Genomic DNA, 19,331 nt, shown 5'->3' with positions numbered 1-19,331 from the left:
ATGGAGAGAAGGTGCTGAAGCAGCAGTGGGGAGCAGCCCAAAACTGGCTGGTGGAGTGATGTGGTTTCAGGCAGGCCAAGGGAACAACAGTCCGTAGGTGTGGTCAAATGGTGTTTATGGAAAAAGGAGCAGGAAGGGGAGCAGAGGAGCGCTAACGCTTTCCTTGCTGCTGCCAGGAACAAGGGCCTCTGCAGCTTCACTGCCCAAGGATGGGACACTGCCAGAGGCTGGGTCCTCCCCCTCTGTCCTTACCCACCCCCCAGCTCTGCCTTCACCACTTGGAAATGACGGTACAAATGTAAGATGAAGAGCAGCAAGGAATGTGGAAAATCATGGAACAGAGCAGAAGTTGGAGTGGTAACAAGCCCAGAAAGCTGCAAAGACCATCACAGCCATGCCCTGCTCCCATCTAAGGCTGGGGGCTGTTTAACTGCTTCACTTCAGCAAAGAGAAGAACATGCATCGTTAGATTAAAAACTTCTTCATGTTTGGATATGGACATCTAAAAGGAAAAACCCAGTCTTATATACCCTTATTTTTTTATCTTTGTGCGTCTATGTTTCCTAACCCATTGCTAATTCAGACCATCTATAGTGAATAAACAGATCAGTATTCTGCAATGTGTTTTTTATTATAGTCATGTTTCTTTCTAATGATGAAAAATGAGGATATCCTTTCTGTGTCCCAGGTGACCTGTTTTCTATAGGATTTCTATTTGAAAAGTTTCCAAATACCTTTTTTTTTCTTGTTACAAAATGTCTCCATTCTCCACCCCTTTTATTTTCTTTTAACATGATTTTAACTCCACAGCAACTAATTTGGCTGTGAATATATTATCCTCACAGATATGAGAGAAACCTCTAAGTTCTGCAGTGCTGTTTTCCAAAGTTTCTTGAAGTTTCCTAAGTGACTCCAGCCAAACAACCCAGGAGTATTAGTGCTGTAAAGCAAAAGAATTACATCATTAGGAATTGCTAAGAAATCATGGACTTGATCTCTTTTTGCAGTAATGTGGCTTTGTGCCTCTTTGTGGCATTTAAAAGGGCTCATTAAGGGTTGCTCTGCTAGCACAGAAATACCTGAGTGGGCTCACACATAACAGGCTCATCTTTGAGAGACACAATTACTTTGGCTCCCAAATGGCCCTGAATGCAGAGAGAATGACAGTGGCTTTAATGATCATTCTTTGATACCCTCTCTGCCACTAAAAGCCTGTCCTACCAGTGAGAATGGAACACCTGAAAACTGGAACAACTTCTATAGGGTATTTTTGCTATTTTTAGCAGATCTTTTAAACAGCAACCCCCACCTGGACAGGATGTTACCGTGCCCATGTCCAGCTGCTGGTGAAGCCAGTGGGGAGAATCCCACAGGCAGCAGAGACAGTGAGCAGGGACGGAGGAGAATATCCCACTGTGCACAGGTGTAACTTCTCTGGACTTGCTCAATCATCCAGAGCTCGGACCACAGCATGTGGCACCAAGGCCAGAGGCTGTCATGCTGAGGGACAGGCTACTCCCATTCCCAGGTCCCCTCCTGATGCCAGTGTACAGTGCAAGGAGAAACAGTAATTTTTAGACTGGTTGAGATGTTATATGGGTTTGAACAGCACTGGAAAGAAAAAAGGAAATTTTTTCCCATAAGTTCTTGGTTAAAATGAGTATATTTTCCCCTCAAACATAACACAAGGCTTCACTGCACCAAGGAACTCTATGCATATTCCATAGAAAGGGAGTGTAGCTTGACCTTTCTACTCGTATACACACACAAAAAGGGAATTCTCTTTCTGACTACATCCCTCTATTTTCTACAAAAGCTAATTATTCTTTCCATCTCTATGCTAGAATTTATGTGTGAATATATGTTTTTTTACCCACAAACAAGGAATCTGCTATTTTAAAACATCCTTATTTGACACCTTTCAGTATGGGGTTAAAAAGTTTAGATAATGGTCTTGCAGCTCATGGATTGTTTTGATTTAGCTGCCAGTTGGAAGAAAAATTTGGCTAAGCTGCACTCAAATACCTCATTTCCTTTTCTCTTCTTAAAAGCAAAATTAAAAATGGAGGAGAATGGAAGAGCTGCTTTGAGTTGGAGAGAAATATTTTTTGAATACTGATATTAAAAGGCAATTAAGCAAAAAATGTAACTGTCATGAAGCGTGGGAGACAACTCATTCCTCTTCTTCAAAATATCTGATTCTGTCCCTCCCTCCAGGAAAATATCCTGATCCTCAGCTGTGAAAATATTCTTGGGTGGATCCTCTGAGCCTTGCTGACATAAGTTCAGCTTTACAGACTAGGTAATGAGATTATTTTATCATTGAGAGGGTGAGGACACTCCCCAGTGAGGGGGGAGGCTCCACATCCCAGTCTCCCCATGATTCAAAGAAAATCTGAGTATGAGTTCACAAATTCACATGTGCTGCTTCTAAATTATTTTATTTAAAGAGTAAATTATTATTTTCCCTCCCCCCTCCTCAAAGTTAAGGCATAGGAAATAGAATAGTCCGCTTAGCTGCACTCCAGAAAATCCATCTCAGTTTATTTGCTACATTTAAACTTTTAGGAAAAGAGAAAAAAAGGGGTGATGTAAAAGCAACATTTGCTGTTGTCACAGTTGGATTCCATGGTGAGAAGTGATGGAACGACTGCTCCCAAGCCACTCACTGAGGGGAGTGTCTGTCGCTGAGAACAGGGGAAGGACCCTCTGGAGCAGATGTGTTACACCAGGGAGGGCAGATCTGGGCTGCTGTGCTCAGGGAGGGCGAGGAGATGTGAAGACGTGAGGGACACAGGGATGTGAGGAGGTGATAGCCTCCTTCCCGATGTGGAAAACCCTCACAGCTCCACAGGTCCACAGGCACATCCGCCCTGCGGGCCCGGGGCTGAGTCTGGTTCCCTCTGCAGCCTCTAGGCCCCGCAACAGCCATCCAGCCAAGTTTTCCTGGGAATTCATTAAACCAAAGCCCATCAGAAAACAAAAGAAAGAAAGAAAGAAGCCAAGCCAGCAGAAGACTTGCTGTGTTTGCTGCAGCTCGTGTGCTGCCCCAGCCGAGCAGGGTTAGGAGCAGGCTCGGCCCTTCGGGCGGTCCCTGCGCGGGGCGGGCCCGGCTCTGCGGCTCCTGCGAGCTCCGCTCACTGCCAGGGGCAGAGAAATCTTTACCAAGGGTTGAAATGTAAAGTCCTCTCGCATTCCCATGGATGGATGAGCAAGGGAAATCACAGGGAACATTTTTTTCTCTAGGATAAGTCAAGGGACCTTCCCTGCCCGGAGGCGAGAGCTGCCCAGTCCCAGAGAGCCCAAGGTTCTCTCGTTTTCTGCCTCTTATTGCCCTCTGGTGGCACTTGTGGAAATGCCATCATGGCTGCTGTCCCTGCGATCGCCGCTCAGTGCCCATCGCCTCTGCTCTTCTCTCACAGTTTGCCCCCAATGTGCTTCACTGCAGACTGGTGATGCTAAAACATAATTGCTTGGTTACCGAGCTCTTCCAAAAGCTCCTCCTTCATCAGTAGGGATTTTGGAACGGATGTTTCACCTAACCTGCTCAGGGTGGACTCTTCTGCAAAGACCCTGGATTCCATCAGGTCAGAACGTGCCCTTCTTGGTTTAACACACCCTTTAGGACACTTTGAGCAGCATATCCCAGTGGGCCGGCTTCAATATTCACCCCAATATTCCAATTACATGTTTCTGTCCAAGAAAGATTTGGAGTTTATTTTATGAAGCCAGGACAATAGTGAATTGTTTTCTCCAGGACATGAGTGAAAATGGATGGAGCTAATCTGCCCTGAAACAAGCTTAACATTAGTTTCTCAGAATATCTATTGTACATTTGGAAGGAACAAGACTCAGAGTCAGCTCCACCAAAAAAAGGAGGCAAGCATCTTTTATTAGGAGTATAACTGAAAGCTTAGACATCTTTCATATAAAATAAAAGAATGAATCCTCCTCACCTACAGTTAATCTAATTTTGGAAAACATCCACTTTTTTAGTAAACTTGACTGAATATGGGCAATATCCCTCCAAAACCAGGCTGCCCACCCAGGTGGTATGAGCTTGCTGTAGGAGAGGAGGATGCAGGGTGTCAGGGTGAGGCTGCAGATCCAACGTGTGGGACTGCAGTTGCTGGCTGTGAAAGAGGAGACCCAGAGCCCCCCAGTCCCATAAGGCCCCTCCATGGCAAAAGGCATACGAGCTCTTCAGTCTCCTGTTCCAAAAGGTATCTTGGCTGTCAAATATTTATCTCACCAGCTGTCCCCTGAGGCCACGTCTTGGCCAGCTGAACTCCGAGTGCAGCATTGCCTTGGCTCCCTCTGTGCATGGTGTGTCCCTGCTGGAGAGGCTGCAGAGCCCAGAGCAAGTCATTTTAATGGGACTTTGATTCTACAGCAGAGGAAGCTTCAGCACTAACTGCGCTAAGAATCATGAAAAGCAGTGACCCAAGTAAACCAGCTGGCATGGGGTCCTTTCATTTCTGCAGCTGGCAGCCAAACTACCTTGGTGCACCAACACTATCTTCTGCTTTCATGGCTGAGTAGCAGACCTGGTCTGTAAATAACACAAGATAAGAGAGCATAAAAAGGATGACTTTCATCTGAATTTCCACTCTGAACCATTGAACCCAGCTGTTCCCAACATCAGAGAAGCTCTCTCACAGAGGTTTAAAAAGAATTGTTGCAGCCTCTGAATGAGAATTCAGAGCTAACAACAAACTGACAAACAAACCAACAAACCCAAAAGAAAAACAGAGCTCAGATCTGAACCATGCTTTTTTCCAGGACAGAAGTGAGATGAGCAAAGCCAAACTGGCATTTCAGAGTCTCCTGCTGTTGGCAATGTCTTCTACACTTACAGGCCTTAGGGAGTGCCTCAGGTCAGAGTGAGAAAAGTACATTAATGTGCCCTTCTGGTGGGAAGCCTTCAGCCCCTGGGGCTGTGCAAAGGAGAAGGAAAGGACCAGGGAGCTCACAAATGCCTACAAGGATCAAGAGGCATCTGCTAGGCTGGGAGAAGGAAGCAAGTCAAAGTTGCAGAGCAAGGAAAAGAGACGTCTAAAAAGGGATTTAATGTGCAGGGAAGGCAGAAGAGCTAAACCCAGGCACTGAATCCTCTGATGCAGTAAGAAACAGGAAAGTACATGCATCCATGGTCCTTAACATTGCAAACTAGTCTGGTAAATGAATTCTTCATTAGGGAAATGGATATGAAAAGAGAATGAGTTTTGACTAATAAAAATGATAAAGAACTGGTCTTAGAAACACTGCTGAAGTTGCTGAAGGATGGTTCTGAGTATGCCCTTGGATGCTTAGGCACTGGCTGGCCATATCATGGTGCCTTGAATGTGGGTAACAGGACAAGACCTTTATCTTTTGGGCATCTGCCTGGGGATTTAATTGTGGTTTTATCTGATGAACCACAGGGCCAGATTTGAAGTGTGGAACTGGGAAATTTTATACAGCATTATCTAGACGATGCCTTTTTTATAAAACAAGGTAAGAGGAAAGCAGGGTCTTTGCTGGGCTGTTTTTGGTTTTTTTCTGTCTTTTGTTTGTTTGGGGTTTTTTTGTTGTTGTTTGTTTGCTTTTGGGGGGGTTGGTTGGTTGTTTTTTTGTTTAGTTTTGTTGCTTTTTTCCAAAACCCTAGCATTCAAAGGAATACACTTCTCTCTCATTTTGTTAGCATCTCCATTTTTTTCTAGAGATCTGAAACTCTAATCTCCTGTGATATTTTCAATAGCAGCTGCATGACATACCTCTGTCCTGCTGCTGAAGGCTAAAATGTAATTTGGCTTATAGTTTCACTCCAAGAAAGGTCTTAATGTTTCACATTTATTTTTATATGTTTCACTTTGAGCTTTTGAATGTTTCACTATTTATTTCTGGATATACAATTATGAGAATCCAGTACCTGTTCAATCACCTCCCAGCACCTGAAAAATCTCCTGAGTAGGATCAAATACACATTTTACTTCAGCAATATCAAGCTCCCAGAGCTCTGTTTCTTCTTACAAAAATTTGAATTATTAAGATAATACCAAAAATTCAATGACCAACTCATGTTTGGAAGTGGAATTTTAGGTTGCTATTACAGCTAATTACTGAAAAAAAGCACAACAATTTCTCCTCAAGATACACAATTTAAAAAATCAAATCTCTAAATGCAAACAAGAATGTTATCTGCCTTTTGGGATGAAAGTAGTAAGATGGAAGAAGCAATATGGTTATCAGTTTACTGGCCATTTGCGATAACCAAAATGCCATTTTTAAACTAAAAAATGCTAGTGTTGTGAAGCAGCATTTTTCTCACATCATAAATGGAGTGAATTGATGCTGCTGAGGTTATTTCCATAACGACCTAGCTCATGTGGAGGCACAAGGAGTGGGGACACAAAGGCTTGGGGAGGGAGGTTGGGGTTGGGCTGCAGAGGAAGGAGACAGGAAACAGATGCAGAAGAGCATTGTTTTCACTGGTGTGCAGGATTAAAGCGGCCGTGTGCAGGCTGGGGACTTGGGTGCTGATGTGTCCATCATAGTACCCAATCACTTAATGGCCATGAATCTTTTTCCTCAGGACATCTCCTGTGGGAGCACGCTGCTGCTGTCCTTTAGTCCTTTATTTTACAAATGAGCAAGAGGGAAGAAGTTTCTCCTGCAGGGTCAATCTGCTCCACATCACTCCCCCCATGGCCACTTCAGCGCTGGTCTGCTGAGGAAAGGCTGTGTGGTGTCCTACCACCCCTGGGAAGAGAACAGGGAAGTCAGAAGAGCTGAGCACAAGACCTGATGGGCATAGCAGTCATCTAACATTCTGGGAGCATCCAGAAAACAGAAATGTTTGGGATAGTAGGACAACAATTCTTAAGGCTGAGCCACCCTGCACTGCTGGGAGACCTGTAGGATCACCAAGTGGGCGACATGAGTCTCACAGATCTCAGCCTGAGCTGTGATTATGTTCAGATTTACACCAGTTTCTTCCTTGCTTTGTTTTGGTCTGTTGATGGGGTTTTCTGAAGCTCCATAATAGTGGAGCTATTGGATGAGATTTATCTGAGACAATGATGAAAAATGTAGCATTTGTGAGCATACAACTATTTTAGCATTTAGCTTAGTGATTAATTAGCACATATAAAAAACATTCAGTTAAAACATATAAAGAGGTACACCCAAACACATCCTCTATAGATCCTTGGAGGGTATTTTTATTAATATTATGTTAACACAATTAAAAAAAAAAGCAGTGTTCCAATACCCTTAATTTTTGCAACTGACAGGCCATTTTATGTTCCAAATAAATAAATCAAAACTAGAAAAGTGTTGTGCTGAGGTGAAAGCTCAGGTTTTACAGCAACAGCCTGAGGTGTGTGGCATGATTGCAGACATCCTGCATCTGCAGAGCTAAACACAGCTCAGAGGTGTGGAAAATTTAAGTATGTTGTTTTTATTTTGAATAATTCTTTTGTTTAGCCTTTGAAGTGAATGCTACTTCAGAAAAAGACAAGCATTTATTGAAAGAGGTGTCTGATTTTCAGCAGTAGATGTGCAGACTTGTGCTGTATATTTCATTTTTGTATCGAGGGTTTATAGTAGCTGCTTTGGTAGGACATGCCTGGAATATATGATCAAACCATTTGCAGACCCAATTTAAAAGTGTTTTGCGTCATTCTTTTGTCTCTCTGACTCATCTGGTCATTTGTAAAGCTTTCATTTGCACATTTACAAGTAGTATAAGGTTTTTTTTTCTTTTCTATGATCTCCCCAAACTAGATCTGATTATTGCTACTTACATTTGATTTAGGCTATGATTATAATAAGAGCACTTCCAAACATGCAAAATTCATGAATTCAGCTATTCCCAACTCCAAATGATAAAATGTTAAATACAATATATGTGAGTCTTCATTTCCTTCTAGCCTTTGAATCTTTCAGATGAAATCAACCCATATTTTCAAGCTTTTCTGTATAGCCAAGAGTACTAAAGGCTTTCTATCCTCCAGCCCAATCTGTTCTCAGTTCTTCAAGCACAAATGCACTCAGTAAAGAATAGGCCACTCAAAAAGTTGCCAAAAATCTTTGCGGACTGTCTGCAATCTCCAAGTAATGCAGGAAAATAACACTATAAAAACTGTTACTAAATGACAGCAGATTAGAAGCTGTGTAAAAATATTCACATCCCAAAGCCAAACACACTAAACTCACTGTTTGGGCAGAGAAATTTTTGGCATTGTTACTGAAAAGCACCAAAAAAAGAAAGAGAGAAAAAGGAAACTAATTTCCCTATTGGATTCTTTCCTGCTTGGTGGAAAATCATATGAGGATGTGCTTTGCAGGTGTAGCAGCTAAAGCTTTGGTAAATTAAACAAACTATTGGCTTGAAGCAAATTCATTCTGCAAAAACAGGAACTGCAGTGGTTTCTGTTTCTGTCTCACAAACCCAAAATGGCAGCACAAAAAAATATTGTCTCAGAAACCCAAAATGGGAGTACAATGTGTTCTCACATGAAAGCTTGGAAATGCTGCATCCCTCTGAAAGATGTGAGTGCAGTGTAAGGCTGGAGTATGGAACAAGGACAGGGACACACACACACATGAAATACCCCAATTTATTTTTCTGCTCCAAGCTGTCTTTTAATTCAAACATAATTTATGGGGATTGAGGATAAGCTTTAAAACTGACAGGCTGTTGAATCCTGAGACATTTCCACCCACTCTGTTTCCACTGCATAAATCAAAGCCTGCCTTTGTTCAGCAGCAGTATTGTAGCAATGTCTATGAGTTCAGAGCAGTGATTGAGTTATCTTTGAGGTAGCTGCCCTGAAAAAAAAATAAGAGTAAAATCCTCTGGAGTGGAAAGTTCATGCGCCATGTGCCTGGTTCAACAGGCACCATGCAGAGCTGCAGGCAGGGCTGACATCTCCGTTATACCAAAACAAAACTGGTCCATCTGTAGCTCGAGCTCGGGAAGGATCAGGCAACAAACAGCACACTCATCAGCGTGCTGTGGTGGCTATACATAATCTGTAGATAAAAAAGTCTGTGGTAAAAAAAGTGGGTATCATGTACAGCACAGAATAGCACTAAAAATGCAGTCTAAAATGAAGGCTCTGCAAAATATAAAACAAGAATCTTGGCTTATAACTGGCTGGTTGGATGGCCGTCACTTCTCAGGGAGCATCACAGCAGCATCAAGGTTTTGTGGGGCAGGCAAGCGATGTGGCTATGATTGGAGTGGGCTTCCTCCTTTTCTTCCTGAACAGGAGAAGCTGCCTGAGGAAAATATGAGCATGTTTGAAAGAGAAAAAGGAACAGCAAGTGATAAAGGAGGTCAGTGTTGCTGGAAGGCCAAGGGCTGGTCTTGGTGCTGCGAGGGGGTCATTGTAGGGAGAGTGACCAAGACTGTCTGCACTGCAAGGGATACAGTGGCTCTGCAGGGCCCTCCTGCCACTCTGGAGATGCAGGTTTATCTGGGGATAAACCAGATCTCTGAGGGAGGGCAAGTAATCCAATAGCTGTAAGATGAATTACATGATGAACTATGACAGTTATTATGTTTGTAGTATATGTACTTCCATTATAGCTAAATTAATTGAGGTAGCAGTATGATATGAGCAGGGGTCTCAGGAATTAACCTAATCATTCAAATGTGACCTCTCTCTCTAATACTCAGAAATTAGCAATACATCATTTGTTCTTCTAAGATCTCTGGTATCTTAATCTCTGTCAGTGCTTACAAAAGCAATTGTAATTGTGCAAAATAAGCAAAAGGAATGGATAACACTATTCAAAAAGAACTGTGGTGGAATCACTTGACTCTCAACAGATTTTGGTTTAAAGAACTGAAGGGCTCAAAGAACTGAAGGGCTCTTCTCTTTTTCTCCCTTTCTATGACTTCTCAGCTTCTCAGACTTGCTAGTGCAACTGCATGTGTGAGCTTGTTTTCAAAATGACATGCATTAGAAAAGCTCATGGTGTGATTCTTGTGGTGTCCTGTGCAGGGCCAGGAGTAGGACTCAGTCCTGATGGGTTCCTTCCTACCCAGCAGGTTTTTTGATCCTATGATTCGAGTGCTAAAAGTCACCAGTCACACCCTCTTGTTGGGAGGTCTGAGGAAGAGGGGCCAGCCTGCAGCTGGCCTTGGCTCCAGCCTGGGCACCATTCCTCGAGGCCTTTGGGAGCCCCAGGCACTCCCCAGCTGCTCTGCATGGTGTAGGGCCTGGCACAGGTCCCTCAGCAGCAGTGGTGCTGGGACCAGCCCGTGTCTCTGGGAGTGCAGGTGCCTCATGCAGGCACAGCCATGTGCCTGTGCTGGCTGTGGCTGGGTAGCAAACCCATGTTGGTCTGGGCTGGGGACATCATCTGGTGATAGTCAGCAGCGTGGACACAGAAGATCAGAGTTCTAGAATCAAAACAACACACCAAATTGCATTTTCTTTCCAGGAAAACCAGTGCAGTCAAAAATAGGGATTTCCCAAGCAAACAGCTCACTAGCAGGGCTCTTGGAGCAGCTCTCTGGAGAAGCCAGGCTGGTGCATGAGTGGTGTTCAGCTGTCTCAAGAGAGTGTATGGAGAGAGGAGCCATTACAGGATGAGCATCCCGTGTAAGGTTATGTGTGTGTGCACAGCTGGAGGTGGGACCACCCATTCTCTAGCACAGCTCAGTGTGAGACACTTGCCTGTACAAACCACTTCATGGTGGTGGTGGTTTGATGTGAGGCCAGTGCTGATGCAAAAAGGAGAGGCTAAAATATTGAGGATCCTGAGGAATGCTACTGTCCTGTCCAAGAATGGAGATGCACCCAATCTATGTCAGCAAGCCAAAAGAAATCTGCTTTTCTATGCGCTGGAATTTTCCTGAGCTAGAGATCTCAGTTTGGTTTTATAACCAGGCAGGTATCAGTAACCTACATCTCACTAAAGAAAGGATTTATCTTCTCTTTTAAAAGGTTCTCTGTATTTTTTATCCAGGGGCTGAAGTAGGCAGAATGAAAACACTAAAAACAGCAAGAAAGAGAAAAGTGCTGCAAGAGCTTTTCCTCAGTGCAAGCCTGTTTTTTTCCCCTGCCCTTTTGCTTCTGCACCCAGTTGCCTGACTACCTCTCTTCAGTGTATTTCAGAAATAAAACCTGTCACAATATTTCCTCTCCAAGTGCCACTGTGTGTTAGATTTCAGCTCCTGACAGGTGTATGAAATACCAGCTCCAGATGCACGCAAACATGGAAGCTTTAAAATGGCTTCACAGGCCACAGGCCCACTTCACCGTGCTGTGTCACTGGGGACAGGTGTCTTTTCAAAGGTTTACTTTTAAAAAGGGAGACTGATCCTGGTGGTGACATACTTAAAACTGCTGAGTGATTTTTTTAGGAGCCAGGCAGGGAATGCTGCCTGAAACCTGCATCTGCAGGGCAGAGAAAGGGGCTGAACCTTCTGCTGCAAAAAACTGTGTCAAATCACAGGTATCTTTAGCTGAACTTTATTTTCAAAGACTTTAATCCCTTTCTTGGAGGCAGTCAAATCCTCCCTCCATGGCTTTGATCTCAGCTTTTTTGGAGTGTTGGCTGGGAAACATAAGCAAAGATGGGGGGAGATGCTGTCCCTGCAGTGGCGAGCTGGAGCAATGTGGGTTTTCTCCCAGTCATGTGCCCTGTGGCCCTGTAATGCATTTCCTGCTTTCTGTGTATCTATAAAACCTCTTGCATGAAAAGTAATGTTAAAAAGAATGATTCCTTTTGTTTAGCATGAACCCACCAAATTTTGGCTGTTTTGCTGGCAATGGTAGTATGTTGATATGCTGGTACCACAATTTACCCATCTTGGTCTGTTTAATTTTCTATTTTAAGGTTTTCTGTGGCTTTGACTGCATTTGAGGATTTTTCTAAACAAATTATATTTAAAGGCTGAGATGCTTACTGAAAGGTCTGTAATTCTACCTGATACTTCACTCCTGCCACTGAGGAGCTGTGAGAGAGGTATCATAAATGTTGATGGCCAGCGTTGGGATGGACCCAGCTCCCACCACAGGTTGGGGGACTTTGTCCTTGGTTTCAGCAAACCCCATCTGGCCTCACGCTCTTCGCTTTTAGCATGCAGCACACTAGCAAAATACATCTAGGGCCTTTTCCTGACCCTGCTATTGTTCTACAGTGCCTGAAGGTGTTGTAACACAAGGGCAGCCAGTGGGGCAGGGCAGGACGGGGCTCTCTGTCCACCAGGAGATGGCAGTGCATATACTGAGTTTGGGGCTTTTCCCCTTTATTTCTCTTTTACAGTCTTCCTGAAAGAAAATGGGTCTTTTGAGGACAACAGAGCTGTAACACTTTCATTTCTATTTGGTTTTCTTCTTTTTTTTCCCGTTGGTTGCATTTACATCCTTCCCACACCTCCCTCTGCAGCACAATGCCCCCCACCCCCCACACCTACTGGTCACCTTCTCAGCCTCAGTGGCTCAGCCCTACAGACAGGCACAAAGCAATGTCACAGACATGGAACACCAATACTGGAGGAAGTAAAAGAAGAGGGGGTGACCCGTTTTGAAGCTGGCAAGCAGCGTGTGCACCCAGTGCACAGCCTTGATCTCAGTGGTTTTTTGCCCATGCTTTCTTTAAAGAAAAATATGCCATTTTAGGAAAAATTAATTGATATTTAGCTTCTAGGCTTCATTCTTGACATTCTCCGCTGGCCAGAGGATGGCAGGAGACACAGCTCCTTGCCCATGTCAAGTCTGTGTGCCTTTGGGCCATATAACTCACAGCACTCAAGTTTCCTGCTAAGGACTCTGACATTTTCTGCTGCAATGTCTTCCATCAGAGGGCTTCCAAAAAGGGTGCATTAACATATGAAGTCCCATAGATTTTTGGAGGACGGAATGAGGCAATAGCTCAGAAAGGGACAATTTTCTGCACCTGCCCCACCAGCAATGCTCATGGAGAAAAATCCTTGTGTTCTCTCTTCCCTCACCATTTTGAAGTGGACTCTCAGGGGTTTTGTACCTTCTGCAGCTAGGGATGAGAGGCTGTTCAATGAATTGCAAATAGATTGAAATGCCACAGCTGAAAAGGTGGACTTTTTTTTGAGGTAGTACCATAAATAAAGAGACTCCAAGTCCCTGTTTCACATAATGCTCCAAGAACTTTCTTCTGAACCTGAAATGCCCCAGTTTTTCATTTCTCCTATCAAAACATTTTTCTAAATAATTACAGAGTGTTAAAAATGGATTGCTGTACCCAGGGGAATTTGCTCTTTGTTTGCCAGGAACAAATAGGCCAAAAGAATGTGCGCTCAGCATCACGAGTGGTGTTTGAAGGAAAGAGCAAAGTCAAAAGCCTGTAGACATCACCAGAGATGCTCTTTTTTCAAAGTGAATTTTTATTGCACATTGTCAGGGTTTCAGGAGACGCTCCTGCACATTGTGCTCTTAGGGGCTGGAGGAAAAGGAGGAATCTCCTCATCTGAGAGCAGGGCACACGCTGCTGTTGACACAGAGGAATATCTATAAATCTTTCTGGAAGTGACCTCTTCAAAAATATTTTTTTTTGCTTCTTAAGATGGCACTTCCAAACAAGTAGAGGGGTTTTGATTACAACAGTCATGTTCACAACTGTTTGCACTTCAATGGCCTCCTCTGATAATCCCTGAGCCCTGGCAAACAAAAACCTGGAAATGTTCAAAGCATCCTGCTGTCATCAGTATCTCTGCAAATTGTTTTTTACTTTTAGAGAATTCTTCTTGCATTATGTGTATCTGAAAAATTATTTCCTACTGTAATGTGATGCTAGGTGGTAGAAAGATGAAAGATGGACTAAGTACACCTAGTTCCCTGTAGGAAAATGGAAAAACAGGCTTAAACCTACAGCCTCCAGGAGAAGTTCAAGACACGCTGATTTCCCTGAGGATTTGCCAGGTTGAACCTCCTCACTCACACACATGATAAGGGCTTGCTGGAGCTGGGAAGTGGCTGGGGGCTCTACAAGAAGTAATGCCATGCAATAGTTGTTCAGTAAGACTTAAAAGAAATGTGAAATATTTAAACAACACACAAACAAACAGATCCCTTTGAGATTAATTCTGCTGAATTTATTTGCTTCCCAGCTCAATTGTAGTCATGTTCCAGGCAGCAAAGAGCACATGGCTGCAAGACAACCCCTCTATACTTTATATCAAGGCCACTTTGCACAGTCCTCTTACTTTTCCTGCTTCCCAGGCCAAGGCTGTGAGGTCAAATGTATGTACTATATACAGTGTGAAACAAGAGATTTCAATCATACAGTCATAAAATGGTTTAGATTAGACAACACCTTTAAGATCATTGTGTCCAGCCAGGTATGTGACTGCTGCCTATGGACTCCAAAGCTGTTTGTGGTATGAAAAAAGCCAAGTCAAACCCACCTGCATACATTGCATCCTCAGCAATGAGCAAGGCAGGTCTCTTCCATCCTCTAGCACTCCACCTTATGTGTGGATTTCTTTTATAAATTATTTCTGGATGGCTTATATTCAGGTTAAGGGGCTTCTGAAATATCTGTGCACACATTAATCTGTATCTAGTATCTGTGTGTACACATACAGGGACTCCAGGGACAAGTGCTTTCCACCATTTCCATCATCCTCTCCCTTTCAGTCTCTCTGGCTGTTTGTTACTTTCACTTGCTGTTCCTTGTCTTAAATTAAACTGTAAGCCTGTCCTCGCAGGGATGTCTTTTATTGTGGGTTGTTGGAAGGGGTTTTGCAGAGAAACTGGAGCAGCAGATAGAGCTCTCCAGGCACTACTGAAATAATAATGAAGTAGTTTCACCAGGGTTGGACCAGAGAGCGTTGTCGGCTGCGTCTGAATTCTGCTTGTCCCTGAAAATTGCTTAGGTAATAAGATAGCTGCTTTAATATTGCTGGGGGTATCCCACAGGATTCTGCTTTGACTCTGATTTCCATTTGCAGCACATGTTCTGCCATTTGGCCAGCACCATCCACCCGTGTGAGCTAATTTAAGAATGCTAAACAGATGACACAGAACATACATCTTTTATATTTGATCTCTGCACTGGTGAGTTATCTGACTGATGGTTAATCTCAACTTGTAATAGGATTTGCCTACACTTCTTGAGAGTGAGATATTGGTCTTCTTTAAACAGCATCTTGGGGGAAGCATGCCTGGGGGAAAGGTGGGAGTGTTAATTTGTGCTTTTTTGGCCTCTTGTTTTTGTAGATTGGATCTGGTGCTGTGTGCCTCTGTGAGGAACAACAGGGTCATCAACCCGAGGAACTCACCTGTCAGAGGGGAAAGCACCTGCCAGCTCTAAGGTCATCCCAGCAGGGTGATGAGCTGGCCACCCGCAGCTGCTATGGGGCTGGTTGGGCTCAGCTCTCATCTGGATTGGTGGGTGCTCTGCACCTGTGCTGAGCAGAGTGCTGAGCTCAGTGGCTGGTTAGCCCTGTGCTTCACTTTCTGCCTTCCTTTGTACACATCAGAGTGTTGACCTGGTTCATTTTGGAACGCTTTTTTGTGCCTCTATCTACTTCCTCGAGGACAGTACTCAGACAGCCAACTTTGGGTGTTGCTATGTTCTACTAGCAGGGCAAGCCCCAATTCTCAAGACTATGTGCCCTCTCTGTGCCCCAGTCTGACAGCTGTTCTGCTGCATTTTCTCCCCTTGGTCCTTTTGTGTCTGCCTAGCCTCTCCTAGAGCAGAAACAGCCCAGGGACCACACTCTGCAAAGAGCACTCTCAGATCATCCAAACTTTACCTGCTGTAAGGTAGGAAAAGGTGTCTACCAGCCCCCAGAAGAGGAAAGGCTTCTGGCACTGGCTGGCAGCACAGCTTGATCCTGGCAGAGTGGGCAGAGGAGGGATCTGGCAAGAACAGGCTGCACCCCCTGAGCTCCTCCTAGCATACGCAGGTGGAAGAAAATTGTACTACACAACCACGAAGAATATGAAAACTCAATGCTTCTGATTGTGTGACAATTTGTATTCACACTTTGGTTGCTACACTCACATAGTCCTTGACTGACATTGGCAAGTGAAGGACAACAAAAAGAAGCCATGAATATGGATGTCCACAATAAAAAAATTTGCTTACACAGACAAAACCTTCTACACATCCTGCAGCAGCAGCAAAGCACTGGACAGACAAACAGACAGCACTGGATAGTGCCCTGGAATGATGCTGTGTGTTCTAGGTGAGGTGGGTTTGAGGTAGGTGCTAATTGCAAGTTTAGAAGGTTTGTCCGAGTTTTCAACAGTGTAATACCATGCCAGGATGAAAATCTGTTTATTTCTGGTGCAGGTCAGCAAGGACTTCTGATGTGTTGGACAAGAGCCAGACACTGCCAGTAAGAGGAACAGTGAGGTCTGTGTCCCTCCCACCTCTCCTGAAGTGCTTCCCACCTTGGTCAAAAGCCAAGGTGCCAGGTGTGGTGGGGTTCTTGTCCTGACTCCTCGTCGTGGCACCTCCCAGGGGGCTGGATGCCTGTTGTACATTAACTAACCTGTACTATGGAAGAAGGGTCATGTGTGCAACCTGGAGAAAAAACAGAACACCAAAAAAAACCACTGAGTCACCTGTGCTAAGTGTTTCATACCTGAGCTGACCCAGTTTTCTGTGGAATTATGTTTCTACACAGGGCAGGGTCACCCCATGGGGTGAAATGCTGGTACAAACGATGCCGTTGTGCTGCACACAAGAGCTTTATTAGGAAGATCCATGTTACAAGGCCTTGATTTGTCTGTCATCTGATCCTTTCTGAATATTCTGTCAAGGTAGTTGATTTCAAAATAATCTCTGTATTGTTTGGGTCTGCTTTGGTGTAGCATGACATTCAGGATTCCTTTACAGGCAACTGTGCAGAGCAGGAAAATCTATGTGAAATGCTTCCTACTGGAGTCACCATCTGGCCAATATTCATCTTGTTTAGTGAAATACCAAGATATCCATAGAACGCAGGTGTTAATGCAGATCATAAGGCACAAGTGACCGCAGTAATAAACCAACATGAAATGAAATGTAATTAATGCACCTGGTGCTTGGGTTTGAAAATAATTTCAGTGCCTTTTTATTTTCCCTGTACACTGATGTGCATTTTAATAGCTGGAACTTCAATCATCGTTTCTCAACCAACCCTTTAATTATATTAATTCTCTTAAAAAGTGAACTATAATGTTTTTAGTAAATAATATTTCATAGTTCAGTCAGGAGAGGCAAAGTGCAAACACACATGAAACTATATGCTGCTTAGTAACAATTTTGTGGCATGAAAAAGCTATTGTCCTGTTTCTGTCAGTCTGGTTCTGCTGCTGGCAAAGGTTTGTTTTCAGTCATGTAAGCCTTGTTGATACGTTCCAAGTGTTTCTGAACCAGCTGGAACAAGTGAAAAGATCCCAGGCAAGAAAATAAATGATTAAAGTTTCTATCACTGGATTTCACAGTGTGTTTTTTAGCTCATCTCATCTCTCTCCTGCATTAGTAACAAATGCAGTTTTGTAAGGTTAAAAACCCCCAGGATGACATTTGTTCCAAGCAGACCAAAAAACTCACCCCCACATTGGAAATGTAGATTATGCGTGTGTGTTTCTGTGCTCCAGAATACCACATTATTTTCAAATGTTCTCTCAGAGCAGAGATCAGACCCAATCTCATTAGTCAGCTGGCAAATACCAAGCAGGCAGGGTATTTGTGTATAAAGGGAGAGGTCAGAAGTCAAACAGAGGGGTCAGGGGCAATTTTTATTTTTGCATGGATATTTGTCAAGGGTGGTCTGAGGGTTGTGAGGAGCGCATATCTGAGGGTATGCTTGTGCACTGACAGAGAGAGGGATGGAAGTCACACCAAGTGACTTCCCACCCCTGTGCTATTTAATAGGGACTCAGAGTGTGTTACCTCCCCAGAGAGATGCAGGCTGCTGACACTGGCATTGCTAAATCCCTCTCCCCATACTTGGCACAGGTGCAGATCACACTGTGATCTGCCACCAGTGGTCAGTGCTAAGCCACAGGGAATGGATGACTGACAAGCTAGGGCCATGGGCAAGGGTCAGCTACCACCAGCCATGCATGAATGCGTTACTCCACCACTTTATGAATGCTGGCTACACTTTCACCTTCAGCATTGGACCATCCTTGTAAAGCAGACTTTGGCTCCCAGTCAGCAAGGACGGGCTGCTGAGGGTCACTGCCAAGTGACAGAACTCTCTGTTGTCACATAGCTGAGGGTACAATCAGGATCTCTGCAGTGTCCCCATCTTCCAAAAGAAAAAGGAAACTGGGAGAAGGATGGTCCATGTTGCTGCATGCTGCTGATTGTATTGTGTTCAGACAGAGACAAAGAAATTAAAGGCGGCCTGCTGACCCTAGCTTCTCTTACTGCATTCCTGTAAAATTGCTTCTTTGGCAAGCCCCGTGAGAAGGGTACAGGCACAGGCAGCACTGGGGTGAGAGCGTGGTGAATGACAATGAGCGTGAATGTTCACCCGGTGGGGCAGGGCTGCAGAAGGGCTGACGGAAATGTTTCCTCTGTCCTCTCCTGTTGTAGCAATCCTGCAATCCCTTCAATGACCTAGAAGTTTTAGGAAACAAACTACTTAGGGCTGTCCTTGATGCTTCCTGACCTTTTTTACAGCCACCATAGCCTACTAACTGTTCTCCTCGGGCACCTGACTTTACACTTAAGTTAATAACCTCATAATGGAGAGCCAGCAGCAGACAAGACATGTGCAATGCCCAAAGCAAACCTTGCTAACAGAACAGGGCACTAAAGGCAGAGCTAACCAGGCTGTCCTGAACTCCAGCACTCATAAGGACTAGGACAAAATCACCAATCTATTTTTCTACTTCTTGACTTAAGTCAGCTTTTGAGCCCAGGACTGCAGAGGTGAAAGGTTAATGTATTAAGCTGTCTGCTCTTCAATTAATCCCTAAATCCTGGGCAGATTTACAAACTCTTGGAAGATGTTAAATCTCACCTGATTTATGAGATGCCTTTTCTAAGTGAAGATTGCCTTTACAGACAGTCACCATACAGGGCAATAATGATAATTGCTATACAGATTAATTATCAGGATGGAAATTTTAATTTCCAGAATTATGTACATCTGTCTATCCTGACACTGTGGCAAAGCTGAGCATCTGAAATGTTAAACCCTGATGTCCCTTTATTTTCTTCATGCCTCATTGAAGAAACCAGTTGTGCTGAGGACAGCTACAAGCCTGACAGAGGAATAGAAATCCTTCTGCCATTACAGCAATGCAAATAACTTGTTGAAAATAAAGCTATACAGTGTTGCAGCATCAAGAATTTCTCTCAGGTAATACTGTAGAAATATATCCTTTGGAGGAAGCTCACCT

The 19,331-nt window shown here is 44.0% G+C and overlaps 1 long non-coding RNA gene across 1 annotated transcript; it reads left to right on the top strand.

The window, feature by feature from the left end:
- The first annotated feature begins 2,672 nt into the window (after window positions 1-2,672).
- Window positions 2,673-17,401, top strand: LOC147652939 (uncharacterized). Its single transcript, XR_015287153.1, has 5 exons — window positions 2,673-5,496; window positions 6,575-6,659; window positions 14,930-15,035; window positions 15,198-16,187; window positions 16,279-17,401. It is a non-coding gene; the product is annotated as an uncharacterized LOC147652939 (long non-coding RNA).
- Window positions 17,402-19,331: the final 1,930 nt, after the last annotated feature.

This window comes from Cyanistes caeruleus, chromosome 5 (assembly GCF_971803275.1).
Source record: "Cyanistes caeruleus chromosome 5, bCyaCae1.hap1.1, whole genome shotgun sequence".
Lineage (NCBI taxonomy): Eukaryota > Metazoa > Chordata > Aves > Passeriformes > Paridae > Cyanistes > Cyanistes caeruleus.
Note: the sequence above shows the minus strand (reverse complement) of the source record. Positions and strands in the feature narration are given on the sequence as shown.